The sequence below is a fragment of the Hyperolius riggenbachi genome, chromosome 5 (genome assembly GCF_040937935.1).
Source record: "Hyperolius riggenbachi isolate aHypRig1 chromosome 5, aHypRig1.pri, whole genome shotgun sequence".
Lineage (NCBI taxonomy): Eukaryota > Metazoa > Chordata > Amphibia > Anura > Hyperoliidae > Hyperolius > Hyperolius riggenbachi.
In genome coordinates, this window is record NC_090650.1 from 36826007 (window position 1) to 36846360 (window position 20354).

General features: G+C 43.5%; 1 long non-coding RNA gene across 2 annotated transcripts in view; it reads right to left on the reverse strand.

The window, feature by feature from the left end:
* Positions 1 to 2325: 2325 nt before the first annotated feature.
* Positions 2326 to 20354, reverse strand: part of LOC137518128 (uncharacterized) — a 210746-nt gene continuing 192717 nt past the window's right edge. For both annotated transcript variants that reach the window (XR_011020747.1, XR_011020746.1), the window contains one exon: positions 2326 to 2592. This is a non-coding gene — a long non-coding RNA (uncharacterized lncRNA). The remainder of the gene's footprint in view (positions 2593 to 20354) is intronic.

Sequence of the window (20354 nt, forward strand, 5' to 3'; positions counted from 1 at the left end):
TATTCAAGTATCCGAACAACCCAGATAATCCGAACTTTTTCCACTATCCGCACTTTGAATAGGAATTCGTTTTTTTTTAAAATAAAATCCGAATAGCACAATCCGCGCAAACTCTGATTTCACATCTGAAATCCGGGCGGATAGTTAGTTCAGATATCCGAGCAGAAGCCAAAATCCCCTTCAGTGGCAAGAGAGAGAGAGAGAGAGAGAGAGAGAGAGAGACCTCCGAAAGGGATTTTTTTTCCATTTGAAGAAACTTTTGGAAGCATTTTAAGCCATTTTCAGGTCACTTCTGGGTTTCTATCCAGATATCCGAATCCAACTGGATATCCAGGATGTTGGATTTGGATATCCAAGTTTACTTGGATACCTAAAAGTTCAGATTCGGATATCCGATTCGGTTCCGGATATCTGGGTATCCGGATCCAAATTCAATTCGGAAAGAAAAGGGGTATCCGAGCAGCACTGTTTCTGATATGGAGGAGGTTAGGGTTAGAAATCAGGATAGAAAAAGGTTCACATTGGGGAGGTGAGGGTTGGTATATGTTTTAGGGCATTAAGAGTTAGATGGGTAGAAGGGGTTTATGTTACGGAGGAGGTAAGGACAGACATCAGGATAGAAGAGGATAGAAGAGGTTTACATTGGGGGAGGTCTGGGTTGGCCATCACTTATGGGGCGGTTAGGGTTAGGTATCAAGAAAAGGTTTATGTTATTGAAGGATGTTAGGGCAGACATCAGGTAGGGGTTTAGGTGGTGTGGTGGGGCTAGGTTTAGTCATCATGGGGATGATTTAGCATTGGGGATAAATTAGGGTTGGGTGGTCAATGGGGGAAGTAATGATGAAGCATATATGAGGAAAATGTCACACTGCCAAAGCACGGAGTATCAGGAATACTATTCCCTATCTTTGTGCCGCACCAAATCCACAGGCACTATACCCGTAGGCACCCTGAAAGGTATCCTCCACGTTAATCTGCTGTAATAATTTTACATTGCAGTCACAATTAAGAAAGAGGCACCCAGCCAGTGCATATTAAAAGTCATTGCTCATATGAGTTTGTCTTGATTGAGGTAATCCACCTCATCCTTTTTCTCTTTAACTGCTTTTAACATAGTATTATTACACCATCTTTCCCTGTGTGCTTTTCCCACTCCTTCGAAGGGGTGTGCTGTTTTGTCCCTATGTGGCTTAGCCATCTCTAAGGGCCCATTCCCACTTGTAATCCCAAAACGCTAGCGATGAGTGCTAGTGTTTTGTGCTGGTGATTTTACCGCGAACAATGCGGTAAAATCACCATAAACTCCTGGGATTTTTGAGCGATCGTGATTAGCACTTTTTACCAGTCTAATCATTATCACTCTAGAATCGTGGAAAAATGCTGCATGTGGAGTGTTCTGCGATTGCCGCTAATTGAGAATCACTGACGATCGGCAGCAATCACGGCAGTGAGATCACTGTCATATAGTTAGTATTGTGCTGGCGCTTTAAAAAGCACTAGGGATCGCGATGATTTGGCGATTAGCGGTTATCGCCCACTAATCATCCCAGGGAGAACAGGCCCTAAGACCATCCAATTGTCTAGGTATCAAGAGTGCGACCACACCCAGCTTGCCTGGCCATCCGAGTGGAGTCGGGTTTTCACATCTCCGCCTGCCTGCAGTGGTTGGTTGCCCTTCTGCAACCTCCCTTTATGATTACGCACTTTGTTTTATACTTTCCTACTTCTGTTGTGACTTACTGCACCATCGGGGCTCCCGTTTGTCTCTGAGCTTGTTTCGTTCCAGGGGGTCATTTGACCTTCCCCTTACCTGAATTTCTATTACTGCAGTGGAAATACAGGTAAGGGGGGGGGGGGGCAAACGACCCCCTGTAATGAAACAAGCACAGAGACAAACAGGAGCCCCGATGGTGCAGTAAGTCATGGCAGAAGTACTTGTATGTTGGTGTAGAGCAAGAACCTTGACTGTGCACTGAAACCACACCTCATTTATGTGGCTTCATGTGTCTGTAGACCTCTATGTTCCTACTGATGATGTCAGTAAGGTATTCTTGCACACCTTATGGCAGTGACCCACAGTTTTCATCTGGAACATGGGCCTAGCCATACCTGATGCTAATCCCGTTTTGGAACAAAAGAAGAACAATTCAGCACCGGATACAATGCCGTCATGAAGAATCCTGAAAAAGTTGGAGATAAACGAAATCAAACATATATAGGAGGAGTAAATAAAAAATGCACAGCAAATATTTCAGAGGCAGAAGATGAGAACGAGGTGAAGAGGGCATTAAACGGAAGGATTATTGTAACATCTTGGACCCCTGTCCTACTTTTATTGCATTGAAGTTTACCTTTTTTGTTCTTTAGAGAAAGATGATCATTAAAATCTCCAGATCTCGGGAAGGTAACAGCCTGCCATTTATAAAGTGATACATAAAACATTTCCTGTGGGGTCTGCCAGGTTCATTTGTAGCTGACCTTCTCGCTGTAATGAGGAGGATGCTGCATATGTCTTGCCAGCTTGATTGTTATTCAAGGGCTCTTCCTCCTCGTACCGGCAAATTCCACCGTGGACTTCAAATATTAAGCTTGCTGGGCAAAAACAAAAAAAAAATTAAGACTGAATATTCCCCTTGCGCTTTATTCTTAACGCTACTATCCAAACTCGTAAAAAAATAAGTTCTATACAGAAGAAAAGATAATGCACAATGTGCACGACTGCTTTAACCACTTCCCCACTCCGTGTTATTTTTACCCTTATCCCTTACCAGAGGACTGTATTCCACTCAAGTTGGGTTGAATAGCTCAGAGAAGCTCTTTTGCATAAATAACAACTATGTTTTTTAACTCTTCCTGTACTGGAAAATGATATGTGACTCTTTTCTTTGCCACTAAAGTTCTATTTCTTTGCTGTACTATTCATACAATTCATTTTCTCATAAGTTTATTTTAACTTCAAGTTTGCTTTAACCCTTTGGGGACCGGCTCCCTAACCCCCTTTTAAGGACCAGACTATTTTACATGTGGGGGGGTGCATTTGGGGGGGTCAGGCAGCCGGATCCCCAATATAGCTAGCTGGGCATGGTGTTCCCAGTGTAGCTCGGTGTCCTCTGAAATGCCAGCAGCTTTTACTCACCTCCCAGGCTCCAGCGATGAGCAGCTCTAGCCCCCTCCGCTCTGGCCGGCATCCTCGCTCACACTGCCGTTAAGTTCCAGGTCACGGCTTGATGACGTCATCAAGCCATGAACCGACACTTCTGTCAGAGCGAGCAGCGATGCCGGGCAGAGCAGAGGGGAGCAACGTTCGTTGGGGGAACGTTCCTTCCTACTGCGGCTGCTCTAATAGTGGTCACAACGATTGGCCGGCGATCGTAGTGATCATGTGATCAGGAGCCAATCGCGATGGCTCCTGATCATTGGGGGGAGATGCAACACGGGAGTCAAGATCTGACTCAAGGTTCCTACAAATGTACTAGAGTGGTGTCGTAGTTCACACCACCTTGTTGTCACAGGTCTACTAAAAGACTACTACATCCTTTATTTGCAATACTTATAGGTTTTAAAATATATGTTGGTGCATAGATTGCAGACCAAAGCGGGTGTCTTTGCCTATCCCCCCCACAGTTCACTGTCAGAATGTGCGAACAGTTAGCTGGTCTGAGCGCACAAGCTGTGGGGTGTGGCTAACCCTGAAGACTTTGGTTGCACAGCACTATTATTTCTTTTATAAAATCAAAACAGTATTGTGTGGGGTGTACAATTGAACCACCCTGCAGCGGCGTATGCAAGTACAATAGATATGCAAAAAAGCTGTCCAGAATGCTCAAATATGGAAGCTCTTTGCATCTACAGAGTCGCTGCAGGTCTCCCTCACACAATTACTGAAAACAAGCCAGGGGAATAGTACAAGGATTAGGGAGTGCAATACATATATACAGTGCTAACAGTGCTCGACAAGTTTCATCTTAGGGCCCGTTTCCACTATCACGAATTCGCATGCGTTGCCCGCATGCGAATTCGCATAGCCAGTGCAAGTGGATGGGACTGTTTCCACTTGTGCGTTTCCCCGCGTGTTTTTCCGTGACAACAAGGTGGTGTGAACTACGACACCACTCTAGTACATTTGTAGGAACCTTGAGTCAGATCTTGACTCCCGTGTTGCATGATTCATTTTTCCTGTACGAATACCGGCCTTGTTCATTGGGGGGAGATGTCAGCTGTCATGTGACAGCTTAATCTCCCCTCTCGGGTGCGCACAATCGCGTCGGGAGCGAAAATGGCAGGTGGCGTAAATCCTACACCACATCAGGCTTAGACAGACAAGTATAGAGAGAAAGAAACGAAAACCTGAACAAGGCGTGGGACGCCGAAACCGGTAGTGACGTAGAGGCTTACACGTGTGACGCTCACGCCCCCTCATCCCCTCCTCGCCACAACGCGTTCGGCGCAGATCCATCGGAGCGGCCGCTTGTCCTGGCCAGACAGCGGCGGAGGAGTTGATCGTTGGGCGGCCTTAAACGTTTAATGCACTATAGGAGCGCTTTTTGTTTCTTTCTCTCTTTACATGTTACAAACACTGGCTCCACCCAGAGAGAAGCGGCTCCATAGTGCACCAACGAAAGAATAATTGAATATACAGCCTGTAGTTAGATAGACAAAGCTGTTTCTTTTAGACAGACAAGTGCAGCGTAGAATTTACCATCAGCGGTCCCCAAACAAGCACTATTCACTGCAGTGCTTTACAAACACTGCATTCTGCTCACAGCATGTAATGTGTCTTGGAAGAAACTGCCAGAAGGCACAAAATCCCAGCTTCCAGATACCAGAGACGCTGCACTGCTTTTTGTTATGCACTGAAACGTATCTATTAGAATTAAAGTGCAAGTCTTTACAATACTATTTCATTGGCCAGCTTAAATAGAATAAACAATGTTTTTTTTTTTTTTTTTATTAATATGTAATTACCAATTTAGCAATCATCTTTTTATCCCCATTGGCTGGATAGTGTAATGGTTAAGGGCTCTACCTCTGACACAGGAGACCTGGGTTCGATTCTTCGCTCTTTCTGTTCAGTAAGCCAGTTACCTATTCAGCAAGAATTAGACTCCCTAATACTGCTACTCCCTAGTGGCTCCAGCTCTGGTACTTTAAAGAGAATCTGTACTGTGACAATCTTCCATGAATAAAGGTACCAGCCTTTTTGTAGTCTTCTCCTAGCCCCCTCTGTGACATTTTCACTGCTTCTGCTGCTTTCTTGGGGATAAAATCACTGTTTTATTCATTGTTTTGTAAACAATGAAGATGGCCGCCAACCAGGAAATACATCATCAGAGCAGGTGCCTGTATGCAGAGGCTCCTCTCAAACGTGACTTCACGGCTGTAATATTTCTCCCACTTGTTGCCTCGGCTGCTTATCTGGGCTTTGAACTGATCTTTCTGCACTCACAGCTGCTCACAAGGTCACAGACAGGCTGGCTGTGAACAGAGACACTGGTTGGGACTTATACACACATCACACACACAGAGCCTGCAGGGGGCGTGGGGGAGGTGTGCATAACTTCTCCCTATCACAGCACATTCCTCTCTGGGCTGACAAGGCTCGACAAAGGAAAGAAGATTAGATATATTACAGAGACAGTGCAACTAGAACAGGCTGCAGTAAGCCAGACCACATTACAACAGGTATAGGAACTTATAGGATAGAAGAAATAAGGCTGAACATTTTGTTACAGAGTCTCTTTAAATCCATCAGAAGAAAAGCACTACATAAATGGTCTGTGTCTTCTCTTGTTATACTGTATGCTTTGAAAGGTTGCTTAAAGCATACATGAGGTTACATATGATGTGATAAGATAAACATGGTTATAAATACAGTAGAATTGTGTTACAGTAAACACCGATATAGTAAACCTCTGGCTATAGTAAACTCCCAGCTTCCATAAATATATAATGTATTGCAAACTCTGATACAGTACACATTTAATATAGTATGCTACTTTACTGGTCCCTTTAACCAGTTCACCCCCAAGGGTTTTTATCCTAACGGACCAGAGCAATTTTCAGTTGTCAGTGCTCCTCCCTTTTATTCCCTAATAACTTTATTACTACTTATCACAAGAAAATTATCTATACCTTGTTTTTTTCGCCACCAATTAGGCTTTCTGTGGATAGTACATTTTGCTAAGAATTTTTTTATTCTAAATGCGTTTTAATGAGAAAAACAGAAAAAAAATAAAAAAAATCATTATTTCTCAGTTTTCAACCATTATAGTTTTAAAATTAAACATTCTCCTGTGGATAAAACAAACACGTTTTATTTGCCAAGTTGTCCCGATTATTAAACATTTTAAATGATGTCCCTATCACAATGTATGGCGACAGTATATTATTTTGAAATATAAGTGTTATTTTTCTGTTGTGTTTTTTTTATTCTGGCCATAATTACAAGCCCCTATGTAATAAATTAAAATTAATTTCCCCCCATAAAATATAAATTAACAAAGCTGAGTCCCTGAGGCAACTATTTATTTATTTATTTTTAGATGATTTTTTTTTTTACAAATGTTTTTTTTTTGGGGGGGTGGGGGGGGGGAGGGTTGGAAGTGTAATTTTATTAAGATCTGTATGTACTTGAAAATGAATGAATTTTGTAGGTGTAATATACTTTTTGGCCACAAGATGGCGCTAGTGAACACTCATAGGAAATGTTCACTTTTTTTTTTTTTCTTCACTTTATTTAATTGTTACATTTCCTGTTATTGTGAATGGACGTAGCCGCTGTTCGCGGTCACGTCCATTCACTCCAGGCACTGCGATTGGGTAGAGGACCGTTCGGTCCTCTTCCCCAATCACCCAGCACGGAAGCCCGACGGAAACAGCGGCGGTAGCGGCGCACACACGGCGGTAGCATCGGCGGGAACGTGGGACGTATTAAAACGTCATGTTGCTGTTAATAGCGGTAAGCATGACGTTTTAATACGTTAGGATGTCAGTAAATGGTTAAGTAAGCTATAAGTGGATTTCACTGTATTACCAATCCTACTTGCCTGTGCTTTATTTTTTTCAGCAAACAGGTTTTTTTATAGCAAATAGTTAATAAACCAATGCTTTATGTCGAATTGCAGTTAAATGCAGCAGCTTCTCTCTTGATAAGTAAATAGAAGCCAAAAACACTTTTATCTGGCAGAGTAAACAATCCTGATAACTGAATAGGATCGCAAGGTATAAACGCAAATCATTTCTATGTAGCTGCTGGCCACAATTCAGATCTTAAAATGTAACCCCTTAATTTGAAAATAAGAATTTGAAAAAACAGGAAAACGCTATATACTTTTTTCTACTATAAATACAATGAATTATTTTATACGTTTATTTTCAGTTCAAGTTTGATTTAAAACAGGATTTTCTGTCTCTAAATCGTATGAGTCCCAGTTCTGCGTCCGATCGATGGGTGATCTGACGGGAAGTAGTATCGTGTGTACAAGTCCAACTTTTTCTCATTATAACTTTGCAAAATCGATCCATTTATTGATCAGAAACAGATGGGACAGGTTGGAAAGAGTCATCCGATTCCCGTCAATCTTACTGGAAGTTGCACAGTGTGTTGCTAGCATTAAGGTGACGCTATTGTCTTGTATCTGTCAATCAAGCAATAAGTCTGTTTAGTTATCTGAATCAATCCTTGTACGCCGCTTGATGGATCTCGAATGTGGGAGGGGGGCCACCTCTGCCAAGAATCTTGCATGTTTTTGGCAGCCACTGATCCCTCCCAATGCGTCATTGAGAGATCAGTCTGGCGGAAGGCGTTGCAGGTCGAAGGCGTTCTCCTAATCACCTCAATTGCTCCGTGCTGCTCCGTCTTGTGCCGCATCGTCTGCCCTACTCATCTCCATAGCAACAAAAGGTGTAGCTAGCCTGCAGAACAGCAACCTGTCTGTACAGAACTTGGCCCCAGGCTGTTACTTGAGGGATCTAGTCCCGATCCCTGTGGGTGCCAGGCCTTGTATTTAAAATGTTTGCTGCTGATTATTAGTGTCGCTTGCAAATTTTCGCCAAAGTAATTTTCGCATTGAAAATGCTAAATTCAATTTTGAAAATATATTCCCAAAAAATATATTGTATTTTTGCATTGTGAATTTTCCCCCAAAACTGCAAATTGTCGTTCAGGAGTTCAAAATATACCTTTAAAAGTTATAAGTTGCAAAGTGCAAAAAAATCACACCTTTTACAGTGATCCTGAGCCAAAGCTCAGGATCAAAATGAGATACTTACCTGAAGAGAGGGGAGCCTCGGGCGCTGCAATCTACAGCAGTACTGTACTGGGGACAGCCGTGTGACACGGCTGTCCCACTGGCAGGCTCAGGAGTGATCCGCTGTCATAGGCGGGAGGGAGGGAGGGAATAGAATAATTAAAAAAAAAAATGTAGCAAAATGTATTTAAAAATGTATTTAAAACATAAATAAAGATCCCAGCAGGGATCAAAGCCCACCAACAGAGAGCTCTGTTGGTGGGCAGAAAAGAGGGGGGGGGATCACTTGTGCTGAGTTGTGCGTCCCTGCAATGAGGCCTTAAAGCTGCAGTAGCCTAATTTGTTAAAAATGGTGTGGTCACTAGGGGGGTTTAAGCCTGTGGTTGAAGCAAAAACAAAATTGCAAAAAACTTGAAAAATCACAAACGCACTACAAAAGGGATTTTCAAAAGCATTTTTGCTCAAAAGTCAAATGTTACATTATTTTTTAGTGAAAATTAGAATTAAAAAGAATATTGGCATTTAAGCTCATCAAAACTGAATATCTTTAAAGGCCATAAAATTAATTTCAAAGGCTAATCCATGCACTCCAATTCCACTTCACGTTGTTTTACTTTAATTATTACAATGGAAAAAACAATGGCCGCCCACATATCACTTCTATTGCAACAAGCTTTGAGTATTGATTTTGAGTGTTTTATGTTTTTTTACTTTCTATTATGCTTTTTTCTTTTTGACCTTGTACAAGTTCTATTTTAGCTCTTGCAAAAATCCCGCAGCAAAGTGCATGAAAACCTCCACTGCTGGGATAAATAGCTAGCTGCCTTTTCTTTGGTTAGTTTATCATTCTCCGGGCGACATTATTGCCACTGCCATCATTACAGGCAGCGTCCTGCAAGGATAATCATGTTTTTTTGTTCTGCACTTAGCCACACTCCCTGAACCTGCGCATTTGTTTCTGAATTACAAGAGTCCTGGGAACTCTCCCACTGGCTGCTCGTGGCTGTTTGTCTCCGAGCTGCTTTTTTTTTCACGAGTTCCTCAATTAGATGCTTTCTGTTGTTAGCCTTCCCCATGCTGTATAATTACGTTATGGCGTGTTGCTGTTAGTAAGTTTCAACAAAAATAAATGGGGGATAGCATGCAGCCGAACACCGAGTAGTAAAATATATTGGGAGAATAACTGTACAATTTACAGTGTTTATTGAATCGTGTGTTCACTTAAAAGGGATGGCTCATAGCAGAACATAAAACATTATTCAGGATACTAATGTTTATGTTAATGAGGCACTGTAACAACATATACTATAATGCAGTAAATTAGTCAGGATACCCACATTTTTAGTAGAGAAATATATATAATTACATAGAAAGAGGGACAAAGTCCTGAAAGGGGGACACATGAGGAGGAAAGAGGGACAGGGCTCCCAAAGAGGGACTGAGGGACAGTTGGGGGATATGTAATTAATCCAAAACACCTACAAAGGGTTCCTATCTCATATATAAGCTTCATCTTTTGAGTTGAATCATTTTTTGAGTTTCGTATGTATGTATGTATGTATGTATATATACATACATATATATATCTGAGTGAACCTAACTTGCCTAATCTCCATGCTCCCCTCCAGTGACTGACTAAGCATTACCTGGCACTCATACTGTGCTGCGTGATCTGCTTTTCTATTATTCCTGTATTGTCATATTGCTGTATGTCACCCCTAAATATTGTCTGTAACCTAAACTAATGTTCAGCGCTGCGTAATATGTTGGAGCTTTATAAATACAATAACTAAATAAATAAATAAATATATATATATATATATATATATATATATATATATATATATATATGTACATATACAGTACTGCCCATAATTATTCATTCCCCTGGCAAATGTTGACTTAAAGTAACTAAACTAAACATTTCTCAGCTTTTATTTACATTTGAGCAAAATTTGTCCATTTCAAAATTATTCATACCTTTCTCAGTAATCAATAGAAAAGCCTTTATTGGCTATTACAGCAAACAAACGCTTCCTATTCATCTTTAGCAATGAACTCCAAATCTTTCAGGTTGGAGGGTGTTCTTGCCATCATTTGTTTGCCATCCGTTTAGGAAATACATTTGAGAACAAAGGAAACCATAATAATCCCCCATGAGGCGATGGATTAGTCCAAAACCTGTTGGTTCTGTCAGATTTTAACTGTTTACTTTTTTTGCTATAGTGGTCCTTTAACCACTTTACCCCCCACGGTACGCATTTCTCTGTCCCTTTTCACCCCTAAAAAACCAGGGACGGAGAAATCCGTACCTTCCATGCTCCCGCCGCTGTCCGCACTCCCACCGCTTGTGCACGCGCTCCCGCCGCTCATGCACGCTGCCGCCCGCTCGCCCGGAGATCAATGAACGGGAAAATCCTTTCCCATTCGTTGATCTAAGCCCCCGCAATGATCTGCTGCTTCTATTAGAAACAGCGCGAACATTGTGATCTTCCCAGCCTTGTACTGCTCCCTGTAAGCGTCCTTACAGGTCGCATGTAAACAAACACACTGTGGCCATCTTGTGGCCAAATAGTAAAACTACACGCTAAAGCATTTTACATATACAAACACATAAGTTTTACACAATACATTAACTCATTACCTCCCACACTCCCCGATTTTTTTTTTTGTAATAATAAAAAAAAATACAATAAAAAAAAACATAAATAGTTACCTTAGGGACTGAACTTTTAAAATATTTATGTCAAGAGGGTATAACACTGTTACTTTATAAACTACAGGCTTGTAATTAGGGATGGATGCAAAACTGAAAAAAATGCACCTTTATTTCCAAATAAAATATTGGCGCCAAACATTGTGATAGGGACATAATTTAAACAGTTTTATAACCGGGACAAATGGGCAAATACATTTCATGGGCTTTAATTACAGTAGCATGTATTATTTAAAAACTATAATAGCCGAAAAATGAAAATTAATAATTTTTTCCTATTTTCCCATTAAAACACATTTAGAATAAAATAATTCTTGGCATAATGTCCCACCTAAAGAAAGCCTAATTGGTGGCGAAAAAAACAAGATATAGTTCATTTCATTGCGATAAGTAATAATAAAGTTATAGACGAATGAATGGAAGGAGCGCTGAAAGGTGAAAATTGCTCTGGTGTTCAAGGGTAAAACCGCTCAGTGGTGAAGTGTTTAATATGTATTTAGCTCCCATACAGAGTAAGGATGACCTTTGGAACATGTCATCTTTATGCTGCCAACAACAGAGTTGGTAACAATCAAACAGCAGTTTTATGAACTCTTGGTAGTTATTAGGAAGAATTGTATGTTTCTACTTTCCCTGCCTGCAGAGAAGCTGTGATATACTGTATAGCCATGGATTATTACAGAGAAGTATTAAAGAGACTCTGTAACAAAAATGTCAGCCTTATTTGTTCTATCCTATAAGTTCCTATACCTGTTCTAATGTGCTCTGGCTTACTTCAGCCTTTTCTAGTTGCACTGTCTCTGTACTATATCTAATCTTCTTTTCTTTGTCAAGCCTGGAAGGAATGGGCTGCCTCTGCTGTGATAGGGAGAAGTTATGCACGCCCCCTGCAGGCTCTGTGTGTGTGCTTTGTTTCTCTCTCACAGACAGGAGTCTGCTCCCAGCCAGCCCGTCTGTGACCTTGTGAACAGCTGTGAGTGCAGAAAGATCAGTTCAAAGCCCAGACAAGCAGCTAAGGCAACAAGTGGGAGAAACATTACAGCAGTCAAGTCATGTTTGAGAGAGGAGCCTCTGTAAACAGGCACCTGCTCTCATGACGTATTTCCTGTTTGGCGGCCATCTTCATTGTTTACAAAACAATGAATAAAACAGGGATTGTATCACCAAGATAGCAGCGGGGAGCTGCGAAAATGTCACAGAGGGGGCTAGGAGAAGACAACAAACAGGCTGGTACCTTTATTTATGTAATATTTTCACAGTAAAGATTTTCTTTAAGATGTAATGGGGTCCTGGGCAAGGTAGTAGATTTGTGGCCCACTTGTGGTCCTTTTAGTAAGCTGAAGTGGAAAGATAAGGTGGCATGTGGACCAGGGGCGTAACTAGGTGCCACCGGGCCCCCCTGCAGAAATACTGAGCAACCCCCCCCCCCCTCCCGGGGCCCGCTCGGGGCTCTTTTGGGGTGCTGGAGGGGAAAGCCATGCCGCACTTCGGCGGGGAGGGAAGCCTCCCCCCCTCACCTCGGGCTCTCTCCTCTGTGCTCCCCTCCAGCATAAATACGATTGTGTATGCAGGCGGTGGGGCAGCGGCAGATACATACCTTCCGTGCGCTCCAGCATGGATGTTCCTCTCTAGCTTCTGACGCGACTTCGTGTATAAACAGGAAGTCGCGTTAGACACTAGAGGGAGAAACGTCCACGCTGGAGCGCACGGAAGTTATGTATCTGCCACTGCCCCGCCGCCTGCATACACCATCGTATTGATGCTGGAGGGGAGCGCAGAGGGGAGAGCCTGAGGTGAGGGAGGGGAGGGACCGTCCCCCCTCCCCGCCGAAGTGCAGCATGGCTTTCCCCTCATGCTGCGACCCCTCCAGCCAGCCCAAAATGGCCCGAGCGGGCCCCAGGGGGGGGGGGGGCGGGCCTCCCCCGCGGGGCCAGGGCTGCGGGCCCTATTGTTACGCCAGTGATGTGGACCCCTTGACTGCCACTAAGCCCCTGTGAGAATCCGCTCAGCTGCCTGCGCAGCCTTTTGACCATTGTTTAGGTTTGCATGCTGCAGGACTCTGGAACAGAGACCTGTCTTTCCATTGCAAGTTCTGGTCTGTTCTCTTGCTGGGGAATTTGCATACATTCGTTATGCAAATCCCCTACCTGCCTTTTTTGATGACTGGCACTATAAGAGCTTTATGTTTCCCAGAAGGCTTTGCTGGTCATTTCCCTTCCATGGTCTGTTCCTGATGGACACTGCTGGAGTGTCAGCCATTGCTATCTAGTATAGTTAATTCCTGGGGGTTGCTTTAGGCTCCCCTTCTAGCCCAGTCAGGTTGTATTATCTGTATTGCCTGTTCTGTCTTGTCTTGCCTGTTGCCATTGTCCTGTCCCAACGGTGGTGGACAGGAAATGGTTCTGATCTCTGTTCTTGGAGTATAGCTGGTGCAGCGGTTGCTACCAGCTATCTCTTCTGTTCTGTCTCCTGGGATCGCGCTAGCTACTTTTCGCTAGCGCTGGGGATCCTTCTGTTCTGTTTTCTGGGATCGCGCTAGCTACTTTTCGCTAGCGCTGGGGATCCTTCTGTTCTGCTACTCTGTACCTGGATCGTGCTAGCCACTTTTCGCTAGTGCTGTGGATCCTATCTCTCGCTTGTCCCTGTTTTCGTGTGTCTGTCTTGTCTGCTACGCTTGCTGGAGGCTCGGTGATGTAACCGTTAAGCAATCGCTCGCGTCCTCTGTTTCATGTTTGTCTGTTAATGGTTAGTTAGGCGTGCTTGTCTCTATTGTGCTTATCACGTGGAGATCGCGCATAACTGCGTGCACTGTTGCGAATGAGTGCGGTGTTCACGGTTAGCTAGCGTTTGTTATTTTCCATATCTCCTTATTGTATTATTTGCTGTGCCTTTGCTACCCTCGTATTCTATTCTGATCTGCCTTGTGTCACGTCTGGCGATCGCACCTCTCGCGATCGCGTTCCTATTTCATATCTGCTGTTGTGTGTGCACGGTCGCGGGGTGGCGACTGGATTGGCGCACACACATTCAACCTGTCCCTTTGCTCAATCTCATTCGCAATCGCCTCTCTTGCGATTGCGTTCTGCGCTTCGTACAATTCCTGTCTGGCATTTGTGGAGGTACAGAGGATTGGTTCCTCTGCACTCCTCAGCGCCATCTGCCGACAGGAATTTCCCTCTACAGGTGCGTAGCACCTTTTGCTGGGTGCCTGCAATTATACGCTTGTGGAGGATTCCCGCCGTGTCAGCGCACGCGTTGTGCGCTGATCACGGAGAAAGTTCCACAATCGTTACAGCCCCAATCACCTGCCAAGGTTGCCTGGTGAAAAAAGGACGTAACATAGAATTGGTACTACATATATACGCATATGGGTGAAACAAACATGACATAAATGATGCAGTCGTCAACAAGTAGTTTAATCTCCTGATCTCTGTGTCAAGCAATGAAAATTGTATCTCTCGTCCGAGACCGTCCTGAATCAATATTGGATTACACAACTGAAACATGTTCTTAAATGATTTTATGGTGACTAAAGATGGATGATATAGTCCATTTTAGTCTCGCACACGTTTTCATGAAAATGAAATTTTTTGTCCGTGAAACTGAAATGTATTAAAATCAACGAGGGATGCAAAAATTTAGATTTAAAGGGATACTGTAGGGGGGTCGGGGGAAAATGAGTTGAACTTACCCGGGGCTTCTAACGGTTCCCCGCAGACATCCTGTGTTGGCGCAGCCACTCACCCATGCTCCGGCCCCGCCTCCGGTTCACTTCTGGAATTTCAGACTTAAAAGTCTGAAAACCACTGCTCCTGCGTTGCCGTGTCCTCGATCCCGCTGATGTCATCAAGAGCGCACAGCGCAGGCCCAGTATGGTCTGTGTCTGCGCAGTACACTCCTGGTGACATCAGCGGGAGCGAGGACACGGGCGTGCAGGCGCAGTGGTTTTCTGACTTTAAAGTCAGAAATTCCAGAAGTGAACTGGAGGCGGGGCCGGAGCATCGGTGAGTGGCTGCGCCAACACAGGATGTCTGCGGGGGACCATTAGAAGCCCCGGGTAAGTTCAGCTCATTTTCCCCCGACCCCCCTACAGTATCCCTTTAAAGTGAATATATGGTGTTTCTTTTTAGCATATTTTGTTTTTATTTACTTGTTGTACCTTTTTTCATTTCCTTCCTTCATTTACATAATGCAGTGCTATGCAATAAACTAATAAGTACATTACAAATGCGAGACTGTCACAAAAGCCTGACAAAGGAACAAAAAACAAACAAGGTACAATTACTGCAGTAAATATTAAAACGAAATATACTTACGGTACATTTGGTGAGACGCATGACGACTTGTGTGTATGGATACATACATAGACAAATGACTATGATAGGATTCGATTGTGAGCCACTCTGAGGGACAGTTAAAGAGAAACCATAACCAAGAATTGAGCTTCATTCCAATCAGTAGCTGATACCCCCTTTCCCATGAGAACTCTATTCCTTTTCACAAACGGTTCATCAGGAGGCTCTGTATGGCTGATACTGTACTCCACTGTATGTTATGATGACATCTCTATATGTTCTACTGTATTCTACTGTATGCCGTTACTGTACCATCACCGACCCTGTTTGTGCCAAAAATAATTCTGGGTACAACCCTGTTGTACTTGGCGAAATAAACGATTCTGATTCTGATATTGTGGTGAAACCCCTCCCACAGTGTGATGTCAGAACCATGGTTCTGACATCACACTGTGGGAGCCTTGTTGCATTGTGGGACATAACAGCTATTTACAGCTGTTTCCAACTGCCAACAAAAGCAAGCAGCATCTCCTTCCACTAACACCCCTGCTAGCAGTAAAAATGTCACCATGTGATAAATGTCAGAATGTAAATCAGGGAGAGGTTAAGATTTTACTATGGGCAAACATTGACTAAACCATTTATACGTAACTAGTAGACCTAGAGCCCATTTAAAAACGGTCTCTAGGTCTCTCTCACCGCCGCATGTCAGTACGCACCCGCCCAATGGCTTCACATGCGCAGTAGCCAAAAAACACTAACACAGGGACAGGAGGTTGACGCAGAAACAGTTAGGGTTTTATTATATAGGATTATTGTAAAAATGAAGCACTTTTTTAATTACATTTTTTCACTGGAGTTCCTCTTTAAAGAAAACGTGAACTGAAAATTAAAAGTCAAAATAAACGTACACAAGTCATACTTACCTCCCATGTAGTCTACTCCTCATTCTCTTTCTCCTCTCCCTCATCCTGTTTGCCTACTGTGTTTAAGGGAATTCTCCGTCCTCCATTTTGAAAATGGCCACTACCCCACAACAGCTTTCTGGTCAGCACACTGTTAAACTGTAACATCGCCCACTTGAGCCATAGGGAAACATGGACATTACCCGCCACATCAGTTGTTCTCTCAGCTATAACTGACAGCAACTGATATATAACTGACAGCAACTGATATATTTCAGTTCTGACAACATTTTGTCAGAACTGGAAGGGATTATTGTCAGAAGAAAATGCCATGGTGAGCTTCTGAGAGGAACTGATGGCAAGGTAACTATGTAATGTTCATTTGAAGTTACCTCATGTGTTTATTTTAAATATTTTTACTCAGTTCAGGTTCCCTTTAAGTGACAGTATACTCTATACAGTGCTGTGGAAGATGTCAGTGCTATATAAATACAAAATAATAATAATACTAAATATCAATGATAATAATATGTAGGAAGATGGGCCAGTGGATTGGCACATGTGAGAGCGGGTGTGGAATTGGAAAGAACATTATCCTTGCTTGTCGATCAACCACAGACGCAACAAGGGGGGGGGGGGGGGGTTCAAGGGCCGCTGTACACATGCTAGATCTGACCTAAGTAAACTACAGCCTGATAGGGAGCTGCATTCCCCTCTTCTTCCCTTTTCCCTCCTGCCATTTTTTCTTTATTTTTTCTTTATTCTGAGAAAGGCGTGGTAACGCCGAAACCGGTAGTGACGCAAGAGGCATCATCGTGACCGTGACACGCCCCCTTCTCCTCCGGCTACGCCGCACGGACATCGCAGACTTGTCTTCGGCCATTCCCGGGACCTGGCCAGACCACGGCAAGGAGGAAATGCTAATGGGCGGCCACTCTCACGCGCTATTAACACCATCATTGATGTAAGTGCAACTATTTGTGCGCATATACAGTAAAGGAAGTTATAGCACTATAGAAGCGCTCTTGTCTCTCCTGTTTTCTTCCCTTTTCCCTCCTGCCATTTTTTCTTTATTTTTTTTCTTTATTCAAATATACTTGCAGAACACGTACAAGACGTAATGTTATCCAAGTGGCAATGTCCATGGCAATGGCAGGGTCGTGTGGCCTGCTGTCTTTATGTACCAGCTAAATATAGTAAGGTAACCGTGCGCTCCTCACTTTCCTGCCAGCGTGATAAAACCGCCTAAGATTTGATATCAGCTAAATATTGTTCTGGATCGCTTCCTGCAAAGAGTGTGTGCTGCACTCACTATTATATAAATGATTCACAAGCAGAGCGCTCAACAGATTCCAGATACACGAGTAAAAGAATATATAAAAGATGAAAATATATATAAAAGAGGGATTGTTCATCCAATATGACACTATAATCATTATAGGCAAAAGTCCACTTATATTTCCGCAAAACAACTCCTCCACTCAATACTGTCTCAGTATGTGGTCTTCATAAACTTGCATGAGGATAAATGTAGTAACACTATACGCTCACCAGATAAAGGGGCCAATCAGTCCTTCCAGATCAGCAAAACAGGTTTTTGGCCTTGCCAGTAAATCTCCTGCATGTGTCACTACAAGCTCCTCAGGCACCCATGTACATGAAACAGAAACAGGCGGGCAGCAATAGTGTAATACCGTTTTAACATATAACTTATATGGTCACCAGTGCTCCCAGCTTCCAGCTATAACACCCAGGCTTACGTTAAAAAGGGGCGCTGGGAAAAAAGGGCGCTGGGTTTTAAACGATAAACATGGATAACGTTTAAAAATATAATGTACTATATTTCTTTTAAATATTCGTTTTTATAAAGTTATAAATCATTAAATAATGTTCATGAAATCGGCAATTGTGAAAACGTTAATCTTCCGTTTAAAAAGTGAAATGTATAATAACGTTTAAAAAAAATAGTAAGTAACCCTCCCTGTACCTACCCCTAACCCCTAGACCCCCGTATTGGTGCCTAAAAATAAGACCCCCCTGGTGGTGCCTAAACCTAAGACCCCCCTGGTGGTGCCTAAACCTAAGACCCCCCTGGTGGTGCCTAAACCTAAGACCCCCCTGGTGGTGCCTAAACCTAAGACCCCCCTGGTGGTGCCTAAACCTAAGACTCCCCTGATGGTGCCTAAACCTAAGACCCCCCTGATGGTGCCTAAACCTAAGACCCCCCTGATGGTGCCTAAACCTAAGACCCCCCTGGTGGTGCCTAAACCTAAGACCCTCCTTAGTGATCACTGTATTGTGTGTAGAATAATGTTTTAGAAACAGTAAGGGATAAAATATATTACAATTTACGTTACGTGCTGATCGCTTTATTTTGTGAATAATAATGTTTTACAAACAGTAAGGGATGACATTTAAAATAATGTTTTATTGAAATAGGAAACGTAAATCATCACAAGCAGTTATAAAACATTAAAAATCTTCGGGCGCCCTTGGAAAACGTTATTATTCTCGGGCGCCCTTTTTTCCCGTTCGGCGCCCAGTAAACGATATTTATTATGGGAGTGAATGGCGGCGCCCGATTTGTCCACTAGCCTCCTGCGCCCTTTTTTACTGTTACCAACACCCAGTGTGCCTCCTTCACCACATAAGTACACAGGCCTCTCACCAGATGCGGGCGCCGACCCGTAACAGACCAGCAGTTCAGCGTATTCTATGTCAACAATTCCAGTTCTCCTGAAGTAATGTTCCTTAAGGCTCATACACATGAGCCACAGCGGTGGCTTGCGCCATTAAAAAAAAAAAAAAAAAAGCAGCGACAGCTCGTCGCCATATCCCTCTGTGCAACAGCCGTACACACGGCGCACAGAGAGACACAGATTCGGCGGAAGCTGTCGCTGAAGGTTCCTCCCCCCGCCGGATGCTCCATACATTGTGTATGGAGTTGCTGTCGCTAGTCCGCATATGCACGGCGGACTAGCGACAGTTGCGTCGATGTTGTGGCGAAGTTGCGGCGACAGCTTTTGTCGGCGACAGCAGCGACGAGCGACGGTTCGGGGTGAGCGCCTCATAAACACGTGCATGCCACGTGGTTGCGGCGACAGTTGTAGCCTGTGTGTATGGGCCATAAGACTCAAACAAGGTTGCCCATAGCGTAATTCCGTTTTATTAGTAACACGTATAAAAAGTAGTGCACTTACACATTTCCATATAAAATGCGCATGTAAAAGTTAAATCTCAAGATCCTTCAGCGTCTCACCGCCTCCTTAAGCTCCGCCCTACTAGTTTCGTCGAATGACTCATCGGGGCTTGGCCAATCAGAGCCAAGAGACACTATATGTGTCCTCCCCGGAATCACATGATCCATTGCATAAGCTATCTTCACTCTCCGCTTCTGCTGCCATTCAATCTTGCGGCTAATCGTATTGGCTGCTGTTCCACATTAGCCTACACTACCCATAAGTCTAGGTTCGCTTCTCACATCTGATCCTATTGGCTTCCATCCCGCCTATGGACTACAGTTCCCATAATGCTCAACTGCATTGCGCGCATGCTTCCTATAGGCCTCTTATGGACTATAGTCCCCATAATGCTCAGCTTCATTGCGCGTGTACTTCCTATGGGACTACATTGCCCAGAGTGCCATGTGCAGTCAGCAGCAATGTGTACTTAATACCAGACGGACTACAGAGACAAGAATGTCTACTGCACCGTCATAGCTTTCAAGTGCAGTCAAGCTCGTTCTCTTCAGAGGGGGTATATATATGAATAAAAATTACTAAAACTTATGTTAAACATATGACCAACTCTAAGAGTAAAATAAATAAAAATAAAATTATATAATATAGCACAATGGGAGTTTATTTAGCCAACACAATTTGCAACGCGCTACATCTGAGAGACAGAGGGAGCTTAGGGAGTTAAATAAGTGGCTGAGAAATTGGTGTAGGAAGGAAGGGTTTGGGTTCCTGGAGAACTGGGCAGACTTTGCTGTCGGCTACAGGTTCTACAGCAGGGATGGGCTGCACCTTAATGGGGAGGGTGCAGCTGCATTGGGGGAGAAGATGGCTAAATGGTTGGAGGAGATTTTAAACTAGGATCTGGGGGGAGGCGGGAGGATAAAGTCTCAATATGTAGACAAGATAAGGTAAAAAGACAGTGGGAACCTATCATTATGGAGGGTGGAGAG